Below are 19,617 nucleotides of genomic sequence, written 5' to 3'. Positions count from 1 at the left end.
GATCATATGAAGTGCCACTGTTCACTTTTATGCTTATCCACTGAAGCTTCTGAAATAATTACATTTACCATTATCATTTAGAACTGAACTGAAATGTGTACGAACAAAATTCTCAATTAAGCTAAGCGCAGTTCTATGTCCCATCCTGTGCAGCATTATAAAACTACTATAAATTATGAAACTGCCATAACTTAAACAATTGAGTAGCCTATTAAAAAATATATAGCGCGCTGTAAAAATAGAGTACTAATATTGATGTCCTCACTTCGTAATTTCCAAACGTTTAACAATCAAGCTTTTATTTTTGGCGGTTTTCCGGCAGATACATAAGCCTATGCTGCCTGTTTCAGAGTGAAGCAAGGAATTCATTTGCTTGCAACTCATGATTTGATGTTTCAGCGCCTTAGATAGGCTCGATGCACAGTAAATTAAACAAATATAGTCAGGCATAATGTAAGCTATTTGTGTATTTATGTTTCTATTATTTTCGGGAGCAACAGGGACAGTCTCAGATCTAGGCTACCACCAGTCGATCACAATCGATGGGTTGGTGACCAGTGGTGTAAAACTTATTTTATGCCAAAAATCAAATAGGATATTAAGTAAAGATCATGTTCCATGAAGATATTTTGTAAATTGCCTACCGTAAAGATATAAAACATTTATTTTTGTGAGTGAATGCAGCATAATCGCGAACATAAATGGACAACTTTAAAGGCGATTTTCGCAATGTTTTGATTTTTTTTTGCATTCTCAGATTCCAGATTTTCTCTGCCAAATATTGTCATATCCTAACAAACCATAGCATCAATGGAAAGCTTATTTATTCAGCTTTCAGATGATGTATAAATCTCAAATTCAAAAAATTGACCCATGTGACTGGTTTTGTGGTCCAGGGTCACATATAGACAGTAATTACTAACGTAGTTGACATTAATTCAAAAGAAACCCTTTTCTTAATACAAGTTCCTGATCTTAACTTTATGTATACACCCTTTAAAGTAAAGGTTCTTTATTTTTATCTATGGATCCATCCTTTAACCTCCATGGCACGTTTTAATTGGACAATAGCGGAAAATGATTCTTCCGATTATTAAAATGTTATTTTATGTTGAGATAAGTTATCCAGTGAGTAAATTCAATACACCGCACATCAGGTGCATTTGAGTCTTCACTGTACCACTACATGTCTCAATGGTGCATCAGCAATGGTACATAACAAATGAAGGCTACACACACATACACATTCATGGACTACTTAATGCAACTGAACATCTGGGACGTTTTTATCCTCTTTGCATTCAGCATATTCACCTTAAGCAAATTATGGTTTCTGGTTACACAACAAATTAAACACAATAATGCTGAAAACCTTTGAGTCAAACAACAGCAGAGATAAAGCATGATTTATGTTATAGTCTGTTGTCAGATTGCTATAATCTTTCTTTTATCAAGATCAAACATCTTGTTGTGTGTGTATGTGTGTGTGTCTATTTATAGCTTGTGTGGATGCCAAATGTAATTTACCCATCAAAGGAGAGCGATGACCAGTCACCTACCTGACATATCGCTGTAGTCTACCTGCCTAATTTGATTTGTGTTGACAGTCTGATTTACTGAGGCCTTTTGAGGATGTAGATTTAGACACGTTGAAGAATCTCAATACGTTCTGTAAACAGAAAAGCTCTTTGGATTACACCTAGCCTAAGTGAGGCAGTCAGCTGAAATGATCTTTTCTATCAGAGTCGTTTGCACATTTTTTCATTCTGAATATATTATATATATATATATATATATATATATATATTATTTTACATACATTATCCTGATTTATCAAGGCAGTAACAGCATATTTACACTAAAATTGTTATTATGTTGTGTGTGTGTTCCAGGCAAACCCTACGTTATGAGGACAAGATGTCCCCACAAGGACAAGGATTTTGGTTATTTTGCCATCTTTGTGGGGACATTTTGCCCTCATAACATAGGGTTTACCTGTACCACATGGGGACATTTTTTGGTCCCCATAAGGAAAACAGCTTATAAATCAGACTAAATTATGTTTTTTGAAGGTTTATATGATGGGTAGGTTTAGGGGATATAATTTAAAGTTTGTAGAGTATAAACATCATTATATCTATGGAAAGTCCCCATAAAACATGAAAACACAATGTGTGTGTGTGTGTGCCTTGTGTCACAAATCAAGAGAAATTTTCCATTCCACTACACCTGGAAAAAATGAGCAGCAGCTCTTCCCATCATTCAAGGAATAAATAGATTATTGATCTATACTTGTTAAAGCAAGACACAATAACCACTGAAACTGACTCAGAAGTTTAGCTACTGGAAGTATAGATATAGCAATATATAATATGAGTGCTGTCTTTACATAAAAGAGCTCACAAAGAAAAATAATGATTTATCTGCCTCTTTGTCTGTTTTTTTATTTTATTTTTTTATTTTTTTTAGATAAAGACAGACCTCATTGACATGATGCATATTGTGCCACTGGGAAGTTGTCACAAGAGTTATATCTCAGTAACTGGAAGGTTTTGAGTCAAATGTCTAATTACAGAAATGCCAGTTGTCAAGAAGTGTTTTTTTTCTATATTGGTTTCAAACAATTAAGTATTAAATTACAATATCTTTAGTGAATTTTGATCTCCAAACCACCAAAACTGCACTGGTGTTCAGACAAGAGATTATAATGAAGATAACTTTTAACTGAAATGTTATGCTTGACTGTTTTCATGACAAGGGATTATTATTTGTATTTTTTTCATTTATTTTTTTAATTGACCTAATTTTATGCTTTATATTTTTATTACCGTTTATGTTTGGCTGAAAAGTCTTTGGTTGAGTAGATTTAAATAGGCTTTTAAAGATATCTCTTTGCTGGCTGTGCATTTCTTTCTCTCTCACCAAAAACACAAACCAATGATCTCTTTGTCCCCTTGCGCGACCTGATCTGCACTTTCCCTTTCATGCTCCTTGCTTCTTTCCCTTTCCCTTTTGATTTTGTTTTTTTATTGTCTTATTTACTCCCTGCCACACACTCAAAAATATATATCTTGTTGGTCTAAATTAATACAATTATGACACACATTTCCACACAGTTGAATATATGTATTAACTGAAACTAGTACTTGTAATGATATGAGACCACACCAATTTCATTTGCTGTGTTGGGGAAAGTTACTTTTAAAAGAAATGCATTACAATATTGCCTTACTCCCTAAAATGTAAATAACTGTGTTAGTTCCTGCAAATGGATGGTAATGCATTACATTACTTTTCCAATACTTTTTCTCACCTGGGCTGGGCTTGCTTCTATGTAAAAAAAAAAAAAAAAAAAAAAAAAAAATGTAAAAGCCCTCTCACACCAAAAGTGAAAAGAATAAGCCTCAGTCTAAAGGAAATGCAAATTCACGCCTGTACAGAAGAGGGCTCAGCTCAAACAAACCTTCAGCTGTGCCATTCTGGATTGCAGAAAAATGTGAAAAAAGTTTGCATTTCACTGTTTTTATTCAATTTTGAGGAATACATACAATAACCATCAAGTTTACACAGTGCTTACTCCAGATTTTGCTCAACATGAGGACAAGAGAGCTGTCAGTCAATACATGGGAAAACAAACGTGCATTACTTATTTGAAAAAGGACCGGTAACTCAGATTTTTTTTTGTGTAAATTTAAAAGTAATGTGTCACTTTTTCCCCCTTTTATTATTTTATTTAACCAGGAAATAAAACTCTTAAGGTTTAAAATCGTTACTTGAAAAAAGTCATTTGAATATGTATAACTCATGCTACTGTGTTATTCCCATCACTATTTTTTTTTCCTAAACATAATTCACTCTTGGTGATCCAACCAGAGTGCTGTCAATGGTCAAATTGGTGCCCTGTGCAGATCAGAGATTGGTGCCCTGTGAGTTTTCTGAGTTTTTGAGGAAAAGGAAAGATCTGTTAGTGTTTAAGTGTTTAATGTCTTGTTATGTTGGATAGGAGCTTGTTCTTAAGTTGTGTTAGTTTTGTGAGTATGTTGGCTATTTGTTTTAACTACAGTAGATCTTCAGAAGAAAAAAACAAATAGAAAAGGTAATACATTTGAGTGCAAAAGACAATTAAGTAAAAAATAATAGATTTGTGTTGCTTTAGCTCATTTTAATTAAGAAAACTGTGCAAACAGCTAAAACAAACCTCCGTAATATCAGTTTTCAAATCAATGTTGATATCATACTTTGCCCAGAAAGTTTCAGTAAAGATATTTTCCCAATTTAGCATTTTCTTAGTCTGCCTTTGAAATGATCAATGTCAAGTCAAGTCAAGTCACATTTATTTATATAGCACTTTTTACAATACAGATTGTTTCAAAGTAGCTTTACAGAGATAACAGGAAAATAATACAACAAAGTTTGTTTCCAGAAGTAAATAGCATCTCAGTCCAGCTTAAGTAAGTTCAGTGATGTTTCATTTTTGTTGTAAAAATGTTATTAATTTACTTCATTTATATATATATACTGCCCTACATAGGTAAAACGGCGTAACATCGAGTCCACATTGACGCACCAGATAACACATCAGCAGCGTCTTACGTCAGCAGCGTCAATGTGGACTCGTGAACGCGGATGGAAAACAGACCGGAAGAGAATACAATGTTGAATAAAGTCGTAGTTTTTGTTAATTTTGGACCAAAATGTATTTTCGATGCTTCAAAACATTCTAAATAACCCACTGATGTCACATGGACTACTTTGATGATGTCTTTATTACCTTTATGGACGTGAACAGTGACACGTCCATTGACTTACAATGGAGGGACAGAAAGCTCTCGGAATAAATCTAAAATATCTTAAGATGTCTTCAGAAGAGAAACGGAGGTCTTACGGGTTTGGAGTGACATGAGGGTGAGTCATTAATGACATAATTTTCATTTTTGGGTGAACTAACCCTTTAATAATTGCATGACAATTTGTAATATTCTTCTTCTTATTATTATGATTTTTATTATTAATGACGCTTATTGTTATTTAGAAGAAGAATGTCGTTATTATTATTATTTATTATTATTATTATTTAAAAGAAGAAGAATGTCATTTTTATTATTTTGTCAGTCTGAATTATTTTTTGGTCATTGAAAGCCTTTCATTACTGAACCCAGTCCGTGCGCACCTGCCGGGCCTAACCCTGAAACGTCAGGTAAAGCGCACAGTCACTAACATCCTCAGCGCTGTTCGAGTTGTATCCTAACAGCATCATAGTGCACTGCAACACGAAGCAACCGTGCATTGCATCAACAAAGGCCGCTCAAATTTCCCCCGCACTAAATGCCTCTCCTAAGACGCCTCATTTGGATTGCAGCCTGTGATCAGTTCATCATAACTGCAAAACATGTTCCCGGATCCAAAAATTCAAATAGCTGACTCTCTCCGTTTTGCTTTCCAGAAATTCAGGTTGCTGGCACCAGATGCGGACCCATTCCCAACCTCAGTACCTCAATATTCTGATATCCATATAAACCACCCATTGAAACCACTTCTTGACACCTCTCTTAATTCCATTCTTCAAGCCGTTTCACCCAGCCACCCTCCAATCCTACTTAACCACATGGAAGCATTTTAAGTCTTTCCACTTCACATACAACCTGCCTTTTCCCAATTTTTCTCTGCTCGCCATCACTTCATTCATATCCTATCTCAACAGCATCGAGAACTGCAATGCTCTTCTGGCTGGACTTCCATCATGTGCAACTAAACCTCTACAAATGATTCAGAATGCTGCAGCTCGTCTCGTCTTCAACGAGCCCAAAAGGGCCCACGTCACTCCTCTGTTCATCTCTCTGCACTGGCTACCTCTCGCTGCTCGCATCAAGTTCAAGGCATTGACGCTTGCTTACAAATCTATCACAGGCTCAGCTCCCTCCTACTTTCACTCACTCCTACGAGCCTACATCCCTACCAGAAGACTACGATCGGTCAACGAGCGACGTCTCGTGGTTCCATCACAGAGAGCCACAAAATCATTTTCCAGAACATTCTCATTCACAGTTCCATGCTGGTGGAATGCTCTCCCCACCCTCATCCGGAATGCAGAATCCCTGGCAACCTTCAGAAGACAATTGAAAACCCATCTCTTCCGTGAGCACTTAACCTCATAACCCAATCTACTCGCCCAGATGCCAGACAACCAATAACGTTAGACATACTTACTATATGCATCTCCACCCTCCGCCGAGGCTACCACTCCACCAACACTGCCCGCACACTGGACGCAATGTTCATAGTTTCCTCAGATGCTCAGAACTCACCATCACTTCCAGCTTTAACACAAAAGTCCACCCCAAAATCACAGATCTATCAGTGATAGACAACGAAACCATCTCCTACTTCATAAAGCAAAGTAAGACAGATCAAACCAGGAAAGGCCATTTCATATACCTTTTCAATCTCTCATCACCAATCCAACCATACCAAACTCTCTCAGCCTAGGGGAGCGCGGGGCACAACGTAACACTTTTTGGATTTGGCCAAATAATGAACAAAGTAATGGGGTTAGACAAACCATATTTTTAAACAAACAACATGCAAGCCTCTCCTACAAATGAGCACTGTTTGTATGTTCGTCGGACCTACCGTTCCTGTGCAGTATCGCCCAAAACGCCAAGAGTCAAATGTTACAATTAACCCCGTGGGCGGGGTTAGTTGTAACAGACAGAGGGTTAGTTGTAACAGTTGCTGGAAGAGTCAGATTTCACACAATAAATTCAAATTCAGTTTAGTTTAGATTGTAGTATATTTCCTTATAGTATACTCAACTAAATGTTTTATTCTACATAGCACAGTATGTCAATTTTTTTATCTATTAAAACAATACTCTTGAGTGTAGACTGATTTATTTAACAATAAACTGGTTCAATAATTATAATAATTTATTTTTCTTATTACAGTAGGCCTAGTAGATAAATACATTAATAAATAAAAATTAAAAACATGTCACTCTTAACATTTATGAAGACATTTCAACCTCTTCAACTGTGTGATTTAAGGGAGATTAGACAACAAATCATGTCAAACTTTTTTTTTTTTTACTTTTAAAACAGACCTGTATATAGGCCTCAGTTTCATGAACCGATATATCATTTTAAAAATCATGTAACTTTCTTTTTTTATCTTAAGACATTTTAAAATGTGCATAAACCATTTCATTTCACAAGACATTTAAACATTTGCATAAGCTTTTTCAAGGTAAAGATAAAAAAAAATGCATCTTTTCACACCGTTTCTGTATAACTGATATTTGAATGAACTGAATAACTGATTATTTTGTATCAGTGCTAATAAATGATAAATCTAACAAATATTCATCACATAGTAAGTGGAAACATTTTCAACATACTACTTTACGATGTGTAGCCTAGAAACTTTACTCATTAAGGGATGGTTCACCCAAAAATGAAAATTTCCCCATGATTAACTCACCCTTAAGTCATCCTAGGTGTATATGACATTCTTCTTTCAGACGAATATAATCTGAGTTATATTAAAAAATGTCCTGGCTCTTCCAAGCTTTATAATGGGAGTGAATGAGTATATTTTCCATCACGGATGGATGCGCTCTGATGGACTTCCAAAAAAATATACTCATTAACTCTCATTATAAAGCTTGGAAGAGCCAGGACATTTTTTAAATACAACTCAAATTGTATTAGTCTGAAAGAAGAATGTCATATACACCTAGGATGGCTTCAGGGTGAGTAAATCATGGGCTCCTTTTCATTTTTGAGTGAACTATGCCTTTAATACAACTTACTCTTCATCACAGACCTCAGTTTCATGAACCGATAGGCTAACATTTTAAAAATCATGTAACTTTCTCTATTTATCTTAAGACATTTTAAAATGTGCATAAACCATTTCATTTCACAAGACATTTAAACATTTGCATAAGATTTTTCAAGGTAAAGATAAAAAAAGAAAATGCATCTTTTCACACCGTTTCTGTATAACTGATATTTGAATGAACTGAATAACTGATTATTTTGTATCAGTGCTAATAAATGATAAATCTAACAAATATTCATCACATAGTACCGGTAAGTGGAAACATTTTCAACATACCACTTTACGATGTGTAGCCTAGAAACTTCACTCATTAAAGGGATGGTTCACCCAAAAATGAAAATTTCCCCATGATTAACTCACCCTTAAGTCATCCTAGGTGTATATGACAATGACATTCTTCTTTCAGACGAATATAATCTGAGTTATATTAAAAAATGTCCTGGCTCTTCCAAGCTTTATAATGGGAGTGAATGAGTATATTTTCCATCACAGATGGATGCGCTCTGATGGACTTCCAAAAAAATATACTCATTAACTCTCATTATAAAGCTTGGAAGAGCCAGGACATTTTTTAAATACAACTCAAATTGTATTAGTCTGAAAGAAGAATGTCATATACACCTAGGATGGCTTCAGGGTGAGTAAATCATGGGCTCCTTTTCATTTTTGAGTGAACTATCCCTTTAATACAACTTACTCTTCATCACAGACGTGACAAACATAATGTTCATTTCCCTCTGTGCATAACTCATGTGCCCATCCATCACAAAAGACACATTTAACCCATTTCTCTCCAGGTGCAGAGGATGTAAATTCCTCCCCGCACACAAGGCAGTCAACTGAGTTACTTGCTTTACTTTGCTTTTTCACACCATGGCTTCTGTTCTTGGGGGCTGTCTTTTTGCTCTTTCTAACCTCTTCCTCTGCAACGACTGGAGTGTCTGTGAGGATGGCACTTATTATCTTCTTTCTGGGCTTGGCAACTTCTTTTCTTGGAGGTGCCTTGGGGAAGGGCCTGACTAAAACAGGATTGAATTCAGGCACAGAGGAGCCCTGGTGGAGTGTGGTGGAGCCCTGGTGGAGTGTGGAGGAGCCCTGGTGGAGTGTGGAGGAGCCCTGGTGGAGTGTGGAGGAGCCCTGGTGGAGTGTAGAGGAGCCCTGGTGAAGAGAGGAGGAGTCCTGGTGGAGAGAGGAGCAGCCCTGGTGGAGAGAGGAGGAGCCCTGGTGGAGAGAGGAGCAGCCCTGGTGGAGTGTGGAGGAGCCCTGGTGGAGAGAGGAGCAGCCCTGGTGGAGTGTGGAGGAGCCCTGGTGGAGAGAGGAGCAGGATCACAGGCTGATGAAGTGAGAGTAATACCGTTTACGGGGAAAAACAAAAAACGGAGGCACCGAATTCCCCAGGGCATTAATGGCCACTGCCACAGTCACAAGCGTACCCCTTTCTCCAGATGTCATTGCTCCGATCTGGCGCACTCCTTTTGTCACAATAGTTTTTTCTGGGGTCTGTACTGTGGTCACACCAGTCTCATCCATATTCCACATGTCATTTGGCCTGAAATGGTGAGTATTGTATACAGTGTCTAAATTGTTAAAAAAAAATTCCTACATTGTGAGAATTGAAACTAGTTGCTCTCGCCATACTGGTGGCTTGTGGTTTTCGTATTGAAAGAGACCTGTTCCTTTTGAGGAAGGATGTAAACCAGTCTTTGCCTGCCAGTTGGGTTTTTGACCAGGATTCCGGGAATTTGCAGTGGAACTTGACAGCGCATTCGAATGCAAGTTTTCGAACCTAAAAAAACACAAACATAAAAAGGGGAAAAAAATTAAATAGTCAACTACATGAATTGCTTTTACATACATCACACAGGGCATCCTAAAATTGCTTATTCGTGTAAGTATATATGCATACTTGTATGTACGTGTGTAGCCTATGTATGTATGTGTGTGTGTAAGAGAGAGTGTGTAGGCCTATGTATTAATTAATTTATTCTAAGCATTCAAACAAATTAACCTACCATTTATAACAGAAACAGGCACTTGAATGTGAACAGAATTCAACAGAACAGAGCAATTATTCCTAACTTATCCTAATCCACCAGCCTACCTCCTTGGGGCTCAGCCCATAACACATTGCTGCCGCACGAGTCAAATAAGCAACAAGCTGCTCCTCCTGCTCTGAAGTAAACACTTTTTTGTGTGAAGAGTAGCCCACTGGAGGTAGTGGTGATCTTACTCCCTGCTCCTGCAGTTTGTGTTTACGTCTTATAAAGCGGTGTAGAGTAACATGGCAGATGCCATAGCTATCTGCCACGCTCCGCAAGGACCTGCCTCTCTCCACCTCCCTGGCTGCCAAACTCAAAACTTCCCTAGTAGTCTGTCCCCTAGTTGTCGACTTTCTACTATTTCTAACCCTGTGAATAAAAGATGCAACAAGTGTTTGTGCAAACTGTACTTACTGTAATACAATGGGAATGTATTCAATTTATTTAAATATAAATTATATAGGCTATATGTGTATGTACACACACAGCATTATATTTATAAGCTATATATACATACATATGTATAATATACATATGTATGTATATATAGCTTATAAATATAAATTATATATGTGTGTGAGTATGTGTACACAAACATATAATTTATATTTATAAGCTATATATATATTTATTTATTCGCAAAATGTACTTGATACAATCCGATATTGCCGATTATTATGTGCGGCTTAGTTGTAACACCGTGTTACAACTAACCCCGCTGTGTAGTGTTTACCTCAGGACTGGCTAGCAGTCACTATGCGTTTTTCACATCTTTCAAAATGGTAACATCTTTTAGCCAAGAAGACGGTAATCACAACAATATAAGATTGGACTAACCTACTTTCACACATTCTTTGACAATCGAAAAAAAACTATTATAAAAAACAATACTTACATGCTGACGAAAGAGTTTCTCCTCAGTTCTCATCCAATATTTGACGAACTTTCTCGAAAGATGGTGGGAAGACGTCTGACGACAGTGTGATGAAAAGCCCGGAAGAACGTCATAGTTAACCCTGTGACCATAGTTGACCATAGTTAACTATCTAAAATGTCCGTGTTACTTTTTACCCCGCGTTACTTTGTGCCCCGCGCTCCCCTACTTGCTTTTCAGAAATTCACAGACTAAATCCCCTTCCGACCCACTTTTCGCAGACGACTCCAACTGTCCCGTCACACTGTAGCGTTTATACGCCCACGTATAAATATAATTAATTATTATTCATAACGGATTATGATCAATAATTAATTATTTAATTATTTTCAGAATTTACTGTAGCAGAATCAATAGTATGATCATTTTATCGGTTCATCCAATGAACAGAATGCATAAATGATTATTAACTCTAGGAAATATAATATCTTCCTGGCCAAGAAAGAATAATACCCAGCTAACAATAAATTAAGAAATAATCAAGGGTAAAAGCATAGGTAACTTAGATCGAAGTTCAAGACAATAAATTCGTAAGCACATAACACAAGTAATACTCCTCTTTTCAAATACAAACAATACTTTATTGATTATATACTAAACATAACATAATATATCTAAAATATCTAACACAAACACACGCACACACATACGCACACATTCATACAAGTTACAGAAAGAAAGAAAGAAAGAAAGAGTTTGGAAAGAATGAGTTTAAGGGTAAGAGGAAGAAATCCCGAATTTCTATATGCACTCAAGACATGACCTGAACGAACCATCAATCATTAATTTAACCCTGGTCGTTCCTTATGCAGGTTATAAAAGGGTATAATGCACCAGTTCAGTTAAGAGTCTGGAGGTACTTGCGTTTCTGCGTTCCGTTTGAGGGTTCCCTTTTGTTGGGTACAAGGGTGTTTTTCGGGGTCCGTTGGTTGATCTCCTCGTGCTTGGATAGAGTTTAGGGAGAACCAGTCACGTGGTGGCTGGCGGATGGTTGAAGCGTCTTTGAAGTTGAAAGCGTGCGCTGCAGCCGTGAATCGTGGACCGAAACTTTGCAGCAAAACTTAACTTAAAACCGAGACTTTCAATCGGAAAAGAAAGGAAAACTCAGAAAACAAAGAAAATTGAGACGAGAGTAGTAAGATGGCTTGAATAAAGCTGTTGAACCCGTTCTTCTGATCTTAATTTGGGTTCGTTGTCTCTTCGCGTCTACATGGTTAGTCTGATTTAGATCTTCATCTCCCGCTGCATTTTTGTTCTGCAGTTGTTGAGAGCTCTTCTAAAACTTTGTTTGGGTCTTAAGATTTTAAACTCAAAGTTCGTCCAACCTCCAGGATGAGTTCTGGCCAATTAGACACTGGCTAAATTTAGGAGGTGGTGTTCTTTTCAGTTCTGATCGTAAATCATGCGCATCTGTGCTCTCCTTACTAACAGAGAGAACAGAGTCCACAGTTTAGACATTGTCAGTATTATAAGAATACAAAACATTTTACACAGATTTCAATCAAGCCATCTTTTGAATCAAGAGCATACAATCATACTGATATGAAACACAACACACTTTCATTAAAACATCTAACAGCTATAACCATTAAATGACTTACATGGGATTTAAACTTATTGAACATACACATATATTGTAGAAACAACATAGGATTATGTAGTTGCATGATGTTCATCGAAACTTGTTCTGTGATGATTTTATTTATTTTGATATGTGAAGTGTGTTGGTGTGTAAAGTTTATGGGGTTTAAGAAATTCCGATCTGAGGTCATGTATAGTTCCTGCTGACGTCTGTTTTGTTCATCTCCTTGGTCCTTAAGAAAGACGGGGTCTGTTAGTCGCAGGGGTCATGTGACCTCTTGTTAGGGCCCTGAGCAGTACCATCTTCTGAACCGATCCATCTTGCAAAACTATCAAACGTTGACAACGTTCTTCCTTAAAGTTAACCAATAAAAGTCTTTGGTTGCAGACTCTCTGGAGCCTGGGTGATTTATAGCTCTGGGTTTGGTGATTTGAGTCTGGGATGTGAAGACTCTTTGTGGGATTATGTATGAACAAAATCACCTAAAAGCTTCAATTGTGTTTGGTTCATTCTCGTAGTTGTTACAACACGTTTCCGGTTCCAAAAACACCTAAAATCCGTTTTGCTCCATTCAGGCATCCCAGCAGAACACTTCTCCATCCATTCATTCCGCATAGGTGCAGCAACCACAGCTGCTCAAAGGGCCTCTCTCAGCAGCAGATCCAATTACTTGGCCGATGGATTACTTTCATCGGAAGCTTTCAAGAGTTACATCCGCTCAAACCGCTTCCATATCGAAGAAGCCCAACGAACCCTCATCAGCTAATTATTTTGCCAACTCTTCTTACACCCAACCCTACAGACCACCACTCCTGCAGGAGCCACGTTCCCTACTCTACCTCGCTTTTCTGCCACAGCAATGCTATTTCCGTTCCAGCCGGAGCTCAGATCTCCGCCCCACTCACCTCTCAGATCACAGTTTGAAAGCAAGTTATTTCCAACACCACAGCAGCACCACCTCTTCATCTAACAGGAGCCCTTTCTTGACCCAAATGGCTCTCCAGTCAGTTAAAAGCAAGTCAACCAAGTTCTTCTACTACAGCTAATCTACTCCACTACCGCAGAAGTTCCGTCACTCCGTCTAAACTTGTTCCACTTCCACAGCGGTGTCATCTACTCCACTCCCGCAGGAGCTCCGTTACTCTGTCCAAAATAGTTTGGATATTTAAAAGCAAATTGAAAGCAAGTTTGGTCCACTGCCGCAGCAGTGTCAGCTACTCCGCTCCCTCTGGAGCTCCGTTACTCCATCCAAACTTGCTCCACTGCTGCAGCAGTGTCATCTACTCCGCTCCCGCGGGAGCTCAGTTCTATGTCCAAAATTGTTTTGGATATTTAAAAGAAAGTTGAAAAGCAAGTTTTGGTCCACTGCCGCAGCAGTGTCATCTACTCTGCTCCCGCAGGAGCTCTGTTACTCCGTCCAAACTTGCTCCACTGCCGCAGCAGTGTCATCTACCTCACTGCCGCAGGAGCTCAGTTCTATGTCCAAAATAGTTTGGATATTTAAAAGCAAATTGAAAAGCAAGTTTGGTCAACTGGCGCAGCAGTGTCATCTACTCCACTCCCACAGGAGCTCTGTTACTCCGTCCAAACTTGTCCGCTGCCGCAGCAGTGTCATCTACTCCGCTCCCACAGGAGCGCTGTTACTCCGTCCAAACTTGCTCCACTGCCGCAGCAGTGTCATCTACTCCGCTCCCACAGGTGCTCTGTTACTCCGTCCAAACTTGTCCACTGCCGCAGCAGTGTCATCTACTCCGCTCCCGCAGGAGCTCAGTTCTATGTCCAAAATAGTTTGGGATATTTAAAAGCAAATTGAAAAGCAAGTTTGGTCCACTGCCGCAGCAGTGTAATCTCCTCCACTCCCGCAGGAGCTCCATTCCCTGCAGCAGTGTTTACTCTTCCGTTCCCACAAGTACTCTATTATCCTTCCTTTGCCATCAGATAGTTGAAAAGCAAGCCAAAGCAAGTTTGATCCAATGCCGCAGCAGGTTCATCTCTAGAGCTAGTTCTCCATCAAACTTGCTTCCACTGCAGCGGTTATACCATTATTCTCCGCTTCCGCAGAAGTACATCACATATGACCATCCCCAGCCTACCACCTTAGAGGCATACCCATCTAACGTCATGACAACCAACTCCCGTCCGATGTCACAAGAAGCCTTCCAGCGACTTACCCCTTTCCACTTCTGATACCTTAAGCTTTGCACTCTGCAAGTTTTTGGGGGGGGTCATCAACATCATCATGGCGGCTGTCCGGCATTTATTTGCAGCTTTTGGGGGAGTACTCTGGGTTCGGGCCGAATACCGAGCCCGGAGCCCTCTCCTCGGACAGCACGCCAAATACGCATTTATTCTATCTGACTTATTTGTAAGTGTGAACTCGTGAAATGATGTTTTATAAACAAAGTTCGGGAGGAGCACGTTCAAATAATCAATCAATCAACTCGTCATCAAACAATTACCATGTCTACCCTATCAGCATGAGAGGAAGCATATATATATATATATATATATATATATATTCACTGTCAACTCACCTAACATTCCTTGACAGTTTTCAGCATCCCTCCACCACCCCGACTCCTCACTCTTGGCTTGTTCTTTCACAGCCAGGAATACAGGGGGAGTACTCTGGGTTCGGGCCGAATACCGAGCCCGGAGCCCTCTCCTCGGACAGCACGCCAAATACGCATTTATTCTATCTGACTTATTTGTAAGTGTGAACTCGTGAATTACTCTATGGGGCGGTTTCCCAAACAGAGATTAAGCCTAATCCTAGACTAAAATTGCCCTTTAACCCTCTGGGGACCAAGCTGTTTTTGGGGTCCTTGAGATGTTCTGACATGCCTTAACATTTGTGCTTTTTTCAGTTATTTATAAACATGTTAATGGCAAAGGTGTAAATTCACTCTATATAGCACAAACAGGGCTACCATAATATGCGAGCAACGTGTATGTAGATGTTTGTATTTTTAAGAGAATAATGTTTATGCGTGGTTATTGGAAAAAATTAAAATGAAGGTTGCTGAATTAAGACCACAAAACACATATTAAATATGTGTCCACAAGACTTTTGACTAATGGATGTTGTCCCTTTGAGTTCTAGCTTCAAAATGATGTAAAAATAGTCTTGCTTTATCGTTCACAAAAAAAAAATACATTGATTTAAATGGTGTAAAACAGGTTTTGCTTGGAAAGCCAATATGCGAGGGGGAGGAGTAGTTTACACCTTAGATTATGAATGTCCCACCCACTCTGCATAATTAGCCATTCACTCAGGTGTGAAACTGACTGAGCCACAATGCAAGGACAAAAGATGTATTTAGAAGAAGACTTATATTGACCATTTAAGATTTCGCTTACATCTCTCTTGTAAATATGTTTTGCTATTTTATTAAAAATGTTACAATTACAACAATAATTACAATTTCAACAATATTTCAAGTGTACTCTTTCTTTGTAAAAAAAGAAAAAAAAAAAAAGATTATAGGCCTACATTTTATCATATGTATTCATTAGTTTGAATATAGCCAACATTGGAACATCTAACATCTTAGTCTATGAATTTATTTTTGACAAAAATAGTATTTTTTTTGCAGTTTAATACGTTGCTTATACAAATACATTTTATTTCAACATATTCCAGTCGATTTTTACTCATCTCAGTAGGCTATAGCAAAGCAGTTTATTCTTTCACACACAGACGCGCGATTCATATTTAGGCTAAACAGTCTTTACAAATATGTCCCCTTCATTCATCTCACAGAAAGGCAAGTCATATTATAGAAATGCGATTCATCTTTTTGCGGTTTACATAGGCCTACACTAACGTTATTCCATAACGTTATTCCACACGTGAGAAAAGAAAACAGCCTACCTCACTCCTCAGCGGAATCTGCTCCTCATTTCAGGAGATATTGCTCCTCATCAGCACTGTTCTGAGGAATCTTTTCTCCATAAGGTAGGCTATAATGTCTCACTCGCGAGGAGTCGCGACGCGCTTTGTTTACAGCTGATGTGGGCGTTTCACAGCTCTGAAATAGTTCTCAGAATTTGCGTTTGAATAGCACGCGCTCTCCGGGGAGTGGTCACATTACTGTGAATTAGGTCGTAATGAGCTCGACAGGAGTCGCTCTCTTTTTATACAGATTACAGAAGCTGAGAATATTTGTTTTTTATATAAATGACTTCATTTAAAAGATGCGATCTCAAGCTTTATGCCCGTGGGTCTGTTTGCCTGTTTGACTGAATTTTCGCGGAGTTATAGATCATTTTCGAACGCGTTTCAAATGGGAGTTTACTGACAGAGAGAAGGCAGAAATCGCATCATGTTAATTTTTCTTTATTTGTCAAAAAGCAAAACACTTTATTTTTATTGTGAGTATACAGAAAAAAAATAGAAACTGAACAGGATCGATTGATGTATTACACGAAAATGAAAGATCAAAATTAACAGAGCATTTAGTGTTTATTTTCATAAATAAACGTTTGTGGTCCCCAGAGGGTTAAACCAGATTAACAGAAATCTGCTTTCTCGTTCAAGGCTTTAAATAGTCCTAGATTTAGTTTAGTCCAGAGTTTAATAAGCTGATTTCCTGGAGGAAGACTAGAGTTACTCCAGGACTAAATCGAGGCTTAAATTAAAACTACCAGGAGGCAGGTTTAACTTCAGATTAACATTGTGTTTCAAAGTGGACACGTGTATTACTTGGATACACACACACACACACACACACACACATATATACATATATATATATATATATATATATATATATATATATATATATACAGTGAGGAAAATAAGTATTTGAACACCCTGCTATTTTGCAAGTTCTCCCACTTAGAAATCATGGAGGGGTCTGAAATTGTCATCGTAGGTGCATGTCCACTGTGAGAGACATAATTATGGAAGTAAAATAATGTCAAATGTTTTTGAAATAAAAAGCCTGTTGAATTGCACTACTTGAAAAAAATAGGCATTGCATTAACCATGCGTGCATTTTAATGCATTGTATTTTTAGGGCTTGCATTTTTATGGGCTGAAATTCAACATGGTTGAATATTTAAGCTGTGAATATTTCAATTAAAAACATTTCAAACACCTTTTCATTATTAAAAATTCAATAATCCATATTCACCTTTCATATTTCACTTCCAAAATATTCAAACTGTTTAAAAATACAACCAATAATATTCAACAGGCAATTTTCGGGCCATTTTATTTCGCTTTGCAAAATTCGCTTCCACAAATTCAGTGGTTCAAATTCGACAGTAAATTCAACATTGACGTCCAGGAACTGCAGGAAAAGCAATAGATTACCGAGCATACTCTCCATCTGCTGTTAGTCAACCTCACCATCAGATGGTGCAAAAGCGCTTGTTATTGACGAAGACATTCATTCATAAAATGGAAATGATTATCTGTGTCAGTATGTGCGGAAAAGATGATAAACACACAAAAGCTGTGTGTTTATGTTTCATTCAATAACTTCATTGTTACTTTCCCTGTGTATTCTACATGTCATCAGCTTTCTCTACCATGAACAGGATTATAATCGGTTTCCCTCAATACCTCATACTCAAGGATTCCCCTTCAGTTGGGACAAAACGCTTAACGTAGCTTAATGTACTAATACAGTGATATGAAAGATCAATCTTGCACCTTATTGGGGAAGTAGGCTGTAGGCTACTATATAGGCTACAGACAAGCATGGACTCAGAATATGAACTTGACGCGCAAAGTTTCATGCTGAGCGTTTCGTGATATACTGGCGATATACATAAGCCTACTGTTGATATACATATACTGATATACTATATATAGTATGCCTACGTGTATTGCATTAGTTTAAACTGTCATAGCACTTGCATACTGTTGTCCTATTGTTAGTTTAACTGTAAACCGCTTTGGATAAAAGCGTCTTCTAAATGACTAAATGTAAAATTGGCTTGACTGGACATTCGCACATTTAGGGACCGTCTCTAAAGTTGCATATAACATTGGCATACACGTTTCTAACTTCAATAGCAAACTTAAATTTATTTGAATAAATATAAAAAATCCAAAGGGTGCGCATTATGCCTGACACTACATGAACACTTTACAGTTGGTTTTATGACTGTAAGTCGTTCTATTCAAATGCTATCGGAGTTAGAAACGTGTATACCAAAGTCGTATACACTTTAGAGACGGTCCCTAAATGTGCGAATGTCCAACATCAAGCCAACTTTATGCCAGTCTATCACTGGGAAACGCTCAGCTTTGCGCGTTATTCTGAGTCCATCTGCTTGCCTGCGAGTTTGGTCTTTTACATCACTGTAGTCCATTAATCTACGTTAAGCGTTGTATATGTCCAGAAGTATTGAGGGAAACCCTAATAGCCTGCATGCAACACATCGCCACAATATAAAGTTAAAGCAACTAAACAACCAAGAGAAATATTATGTCAACCTCAAAAATGTAACATTGGATCTGTATATCCGCATCGGGGAATAACATTATAATCTCGTTCACGGTAGAGAAAGATGCATGTAGGCTACACAGGAAAAGTAACCGTGAAGGCACTGAATTTAAAACAGCCGTCATAATAATCACAAATACACCTACATTGCTGTAAATGAGTTTTATGAATGAATGACTTGCTCTAATTTTGCTGGTCTTCGTCAACAACACGCGCTTTTGCACCACCTGCTGGTGAGGTTGACTAACAGCAGATGGAGAGTGATCGGTAATCTATTGCTTTTCCTGCAGTTCCTGGACGTCAATGTTGAATTTACTGTCGAATTTGAACCACTGAATTTGTGGAAGCGAATTTGCAAAGCGAAATAAAATGGACCGAAAATTGCCTGTTGAATATTATTGGTTGTATTTTTAAACAGTTTGAATATTTTGGAAGTGAAATATGAAAGGTGAATATGGATTATTGAATTTTTAATAATGAAAAGGTGTTTTTAATTGAAATATTCAAAGCTTAAATATTCAACCATGCTGAATTTCAGCCCATAAAAATGCAAGCCCTAAAAATACAATGCATTAAAATGCAAGCATGGTTAATGCAACGCCTATTTTTTTCAAGTAGTGCCATTCAACAGGCTTTTTATTTCAAAAACATTTGACATTATTTTACTTCCATACATAATCTAAAAAAAAAAAAATCCAGAAATCACAATGTATGATTTTTTAACTATTTATTTGTATGAAACAGCTGCAAATAAGTATTTGA

General features: G+C 37.8%; 1 protein-coding gene across 1 annotated transcript in view; it reads right to left on the bottom strand.

The window, feature by feature from the left end:
• The window catches only part of kcnj3a (potassium inwardly rectifying channel subfamily J member 3a), a 160,735-nt gene that overhangs the window by 105,818 nt on the left and 35,300 nt on the right, over nucleotides 1-19,617 (bottom strand). The window lies entirely within an intron of this gene.

The sequence above is a fragment of the Abramis brama genome (assembly GCF_963993115.1).
Source record: "Abramis brama genome assembly, chromosome: 8".
NCBI classification, from domain to species: Eukaryota; Metazoa; Chordata; class Actinopteri; order Cypriniformes; family Leuciscidae; genus Abramis; species Abramis brama.
Note: the sequence above shows the minus strand (reverse complement) of the source record. Positions and strands in the feature narration are given on the sequence as shown.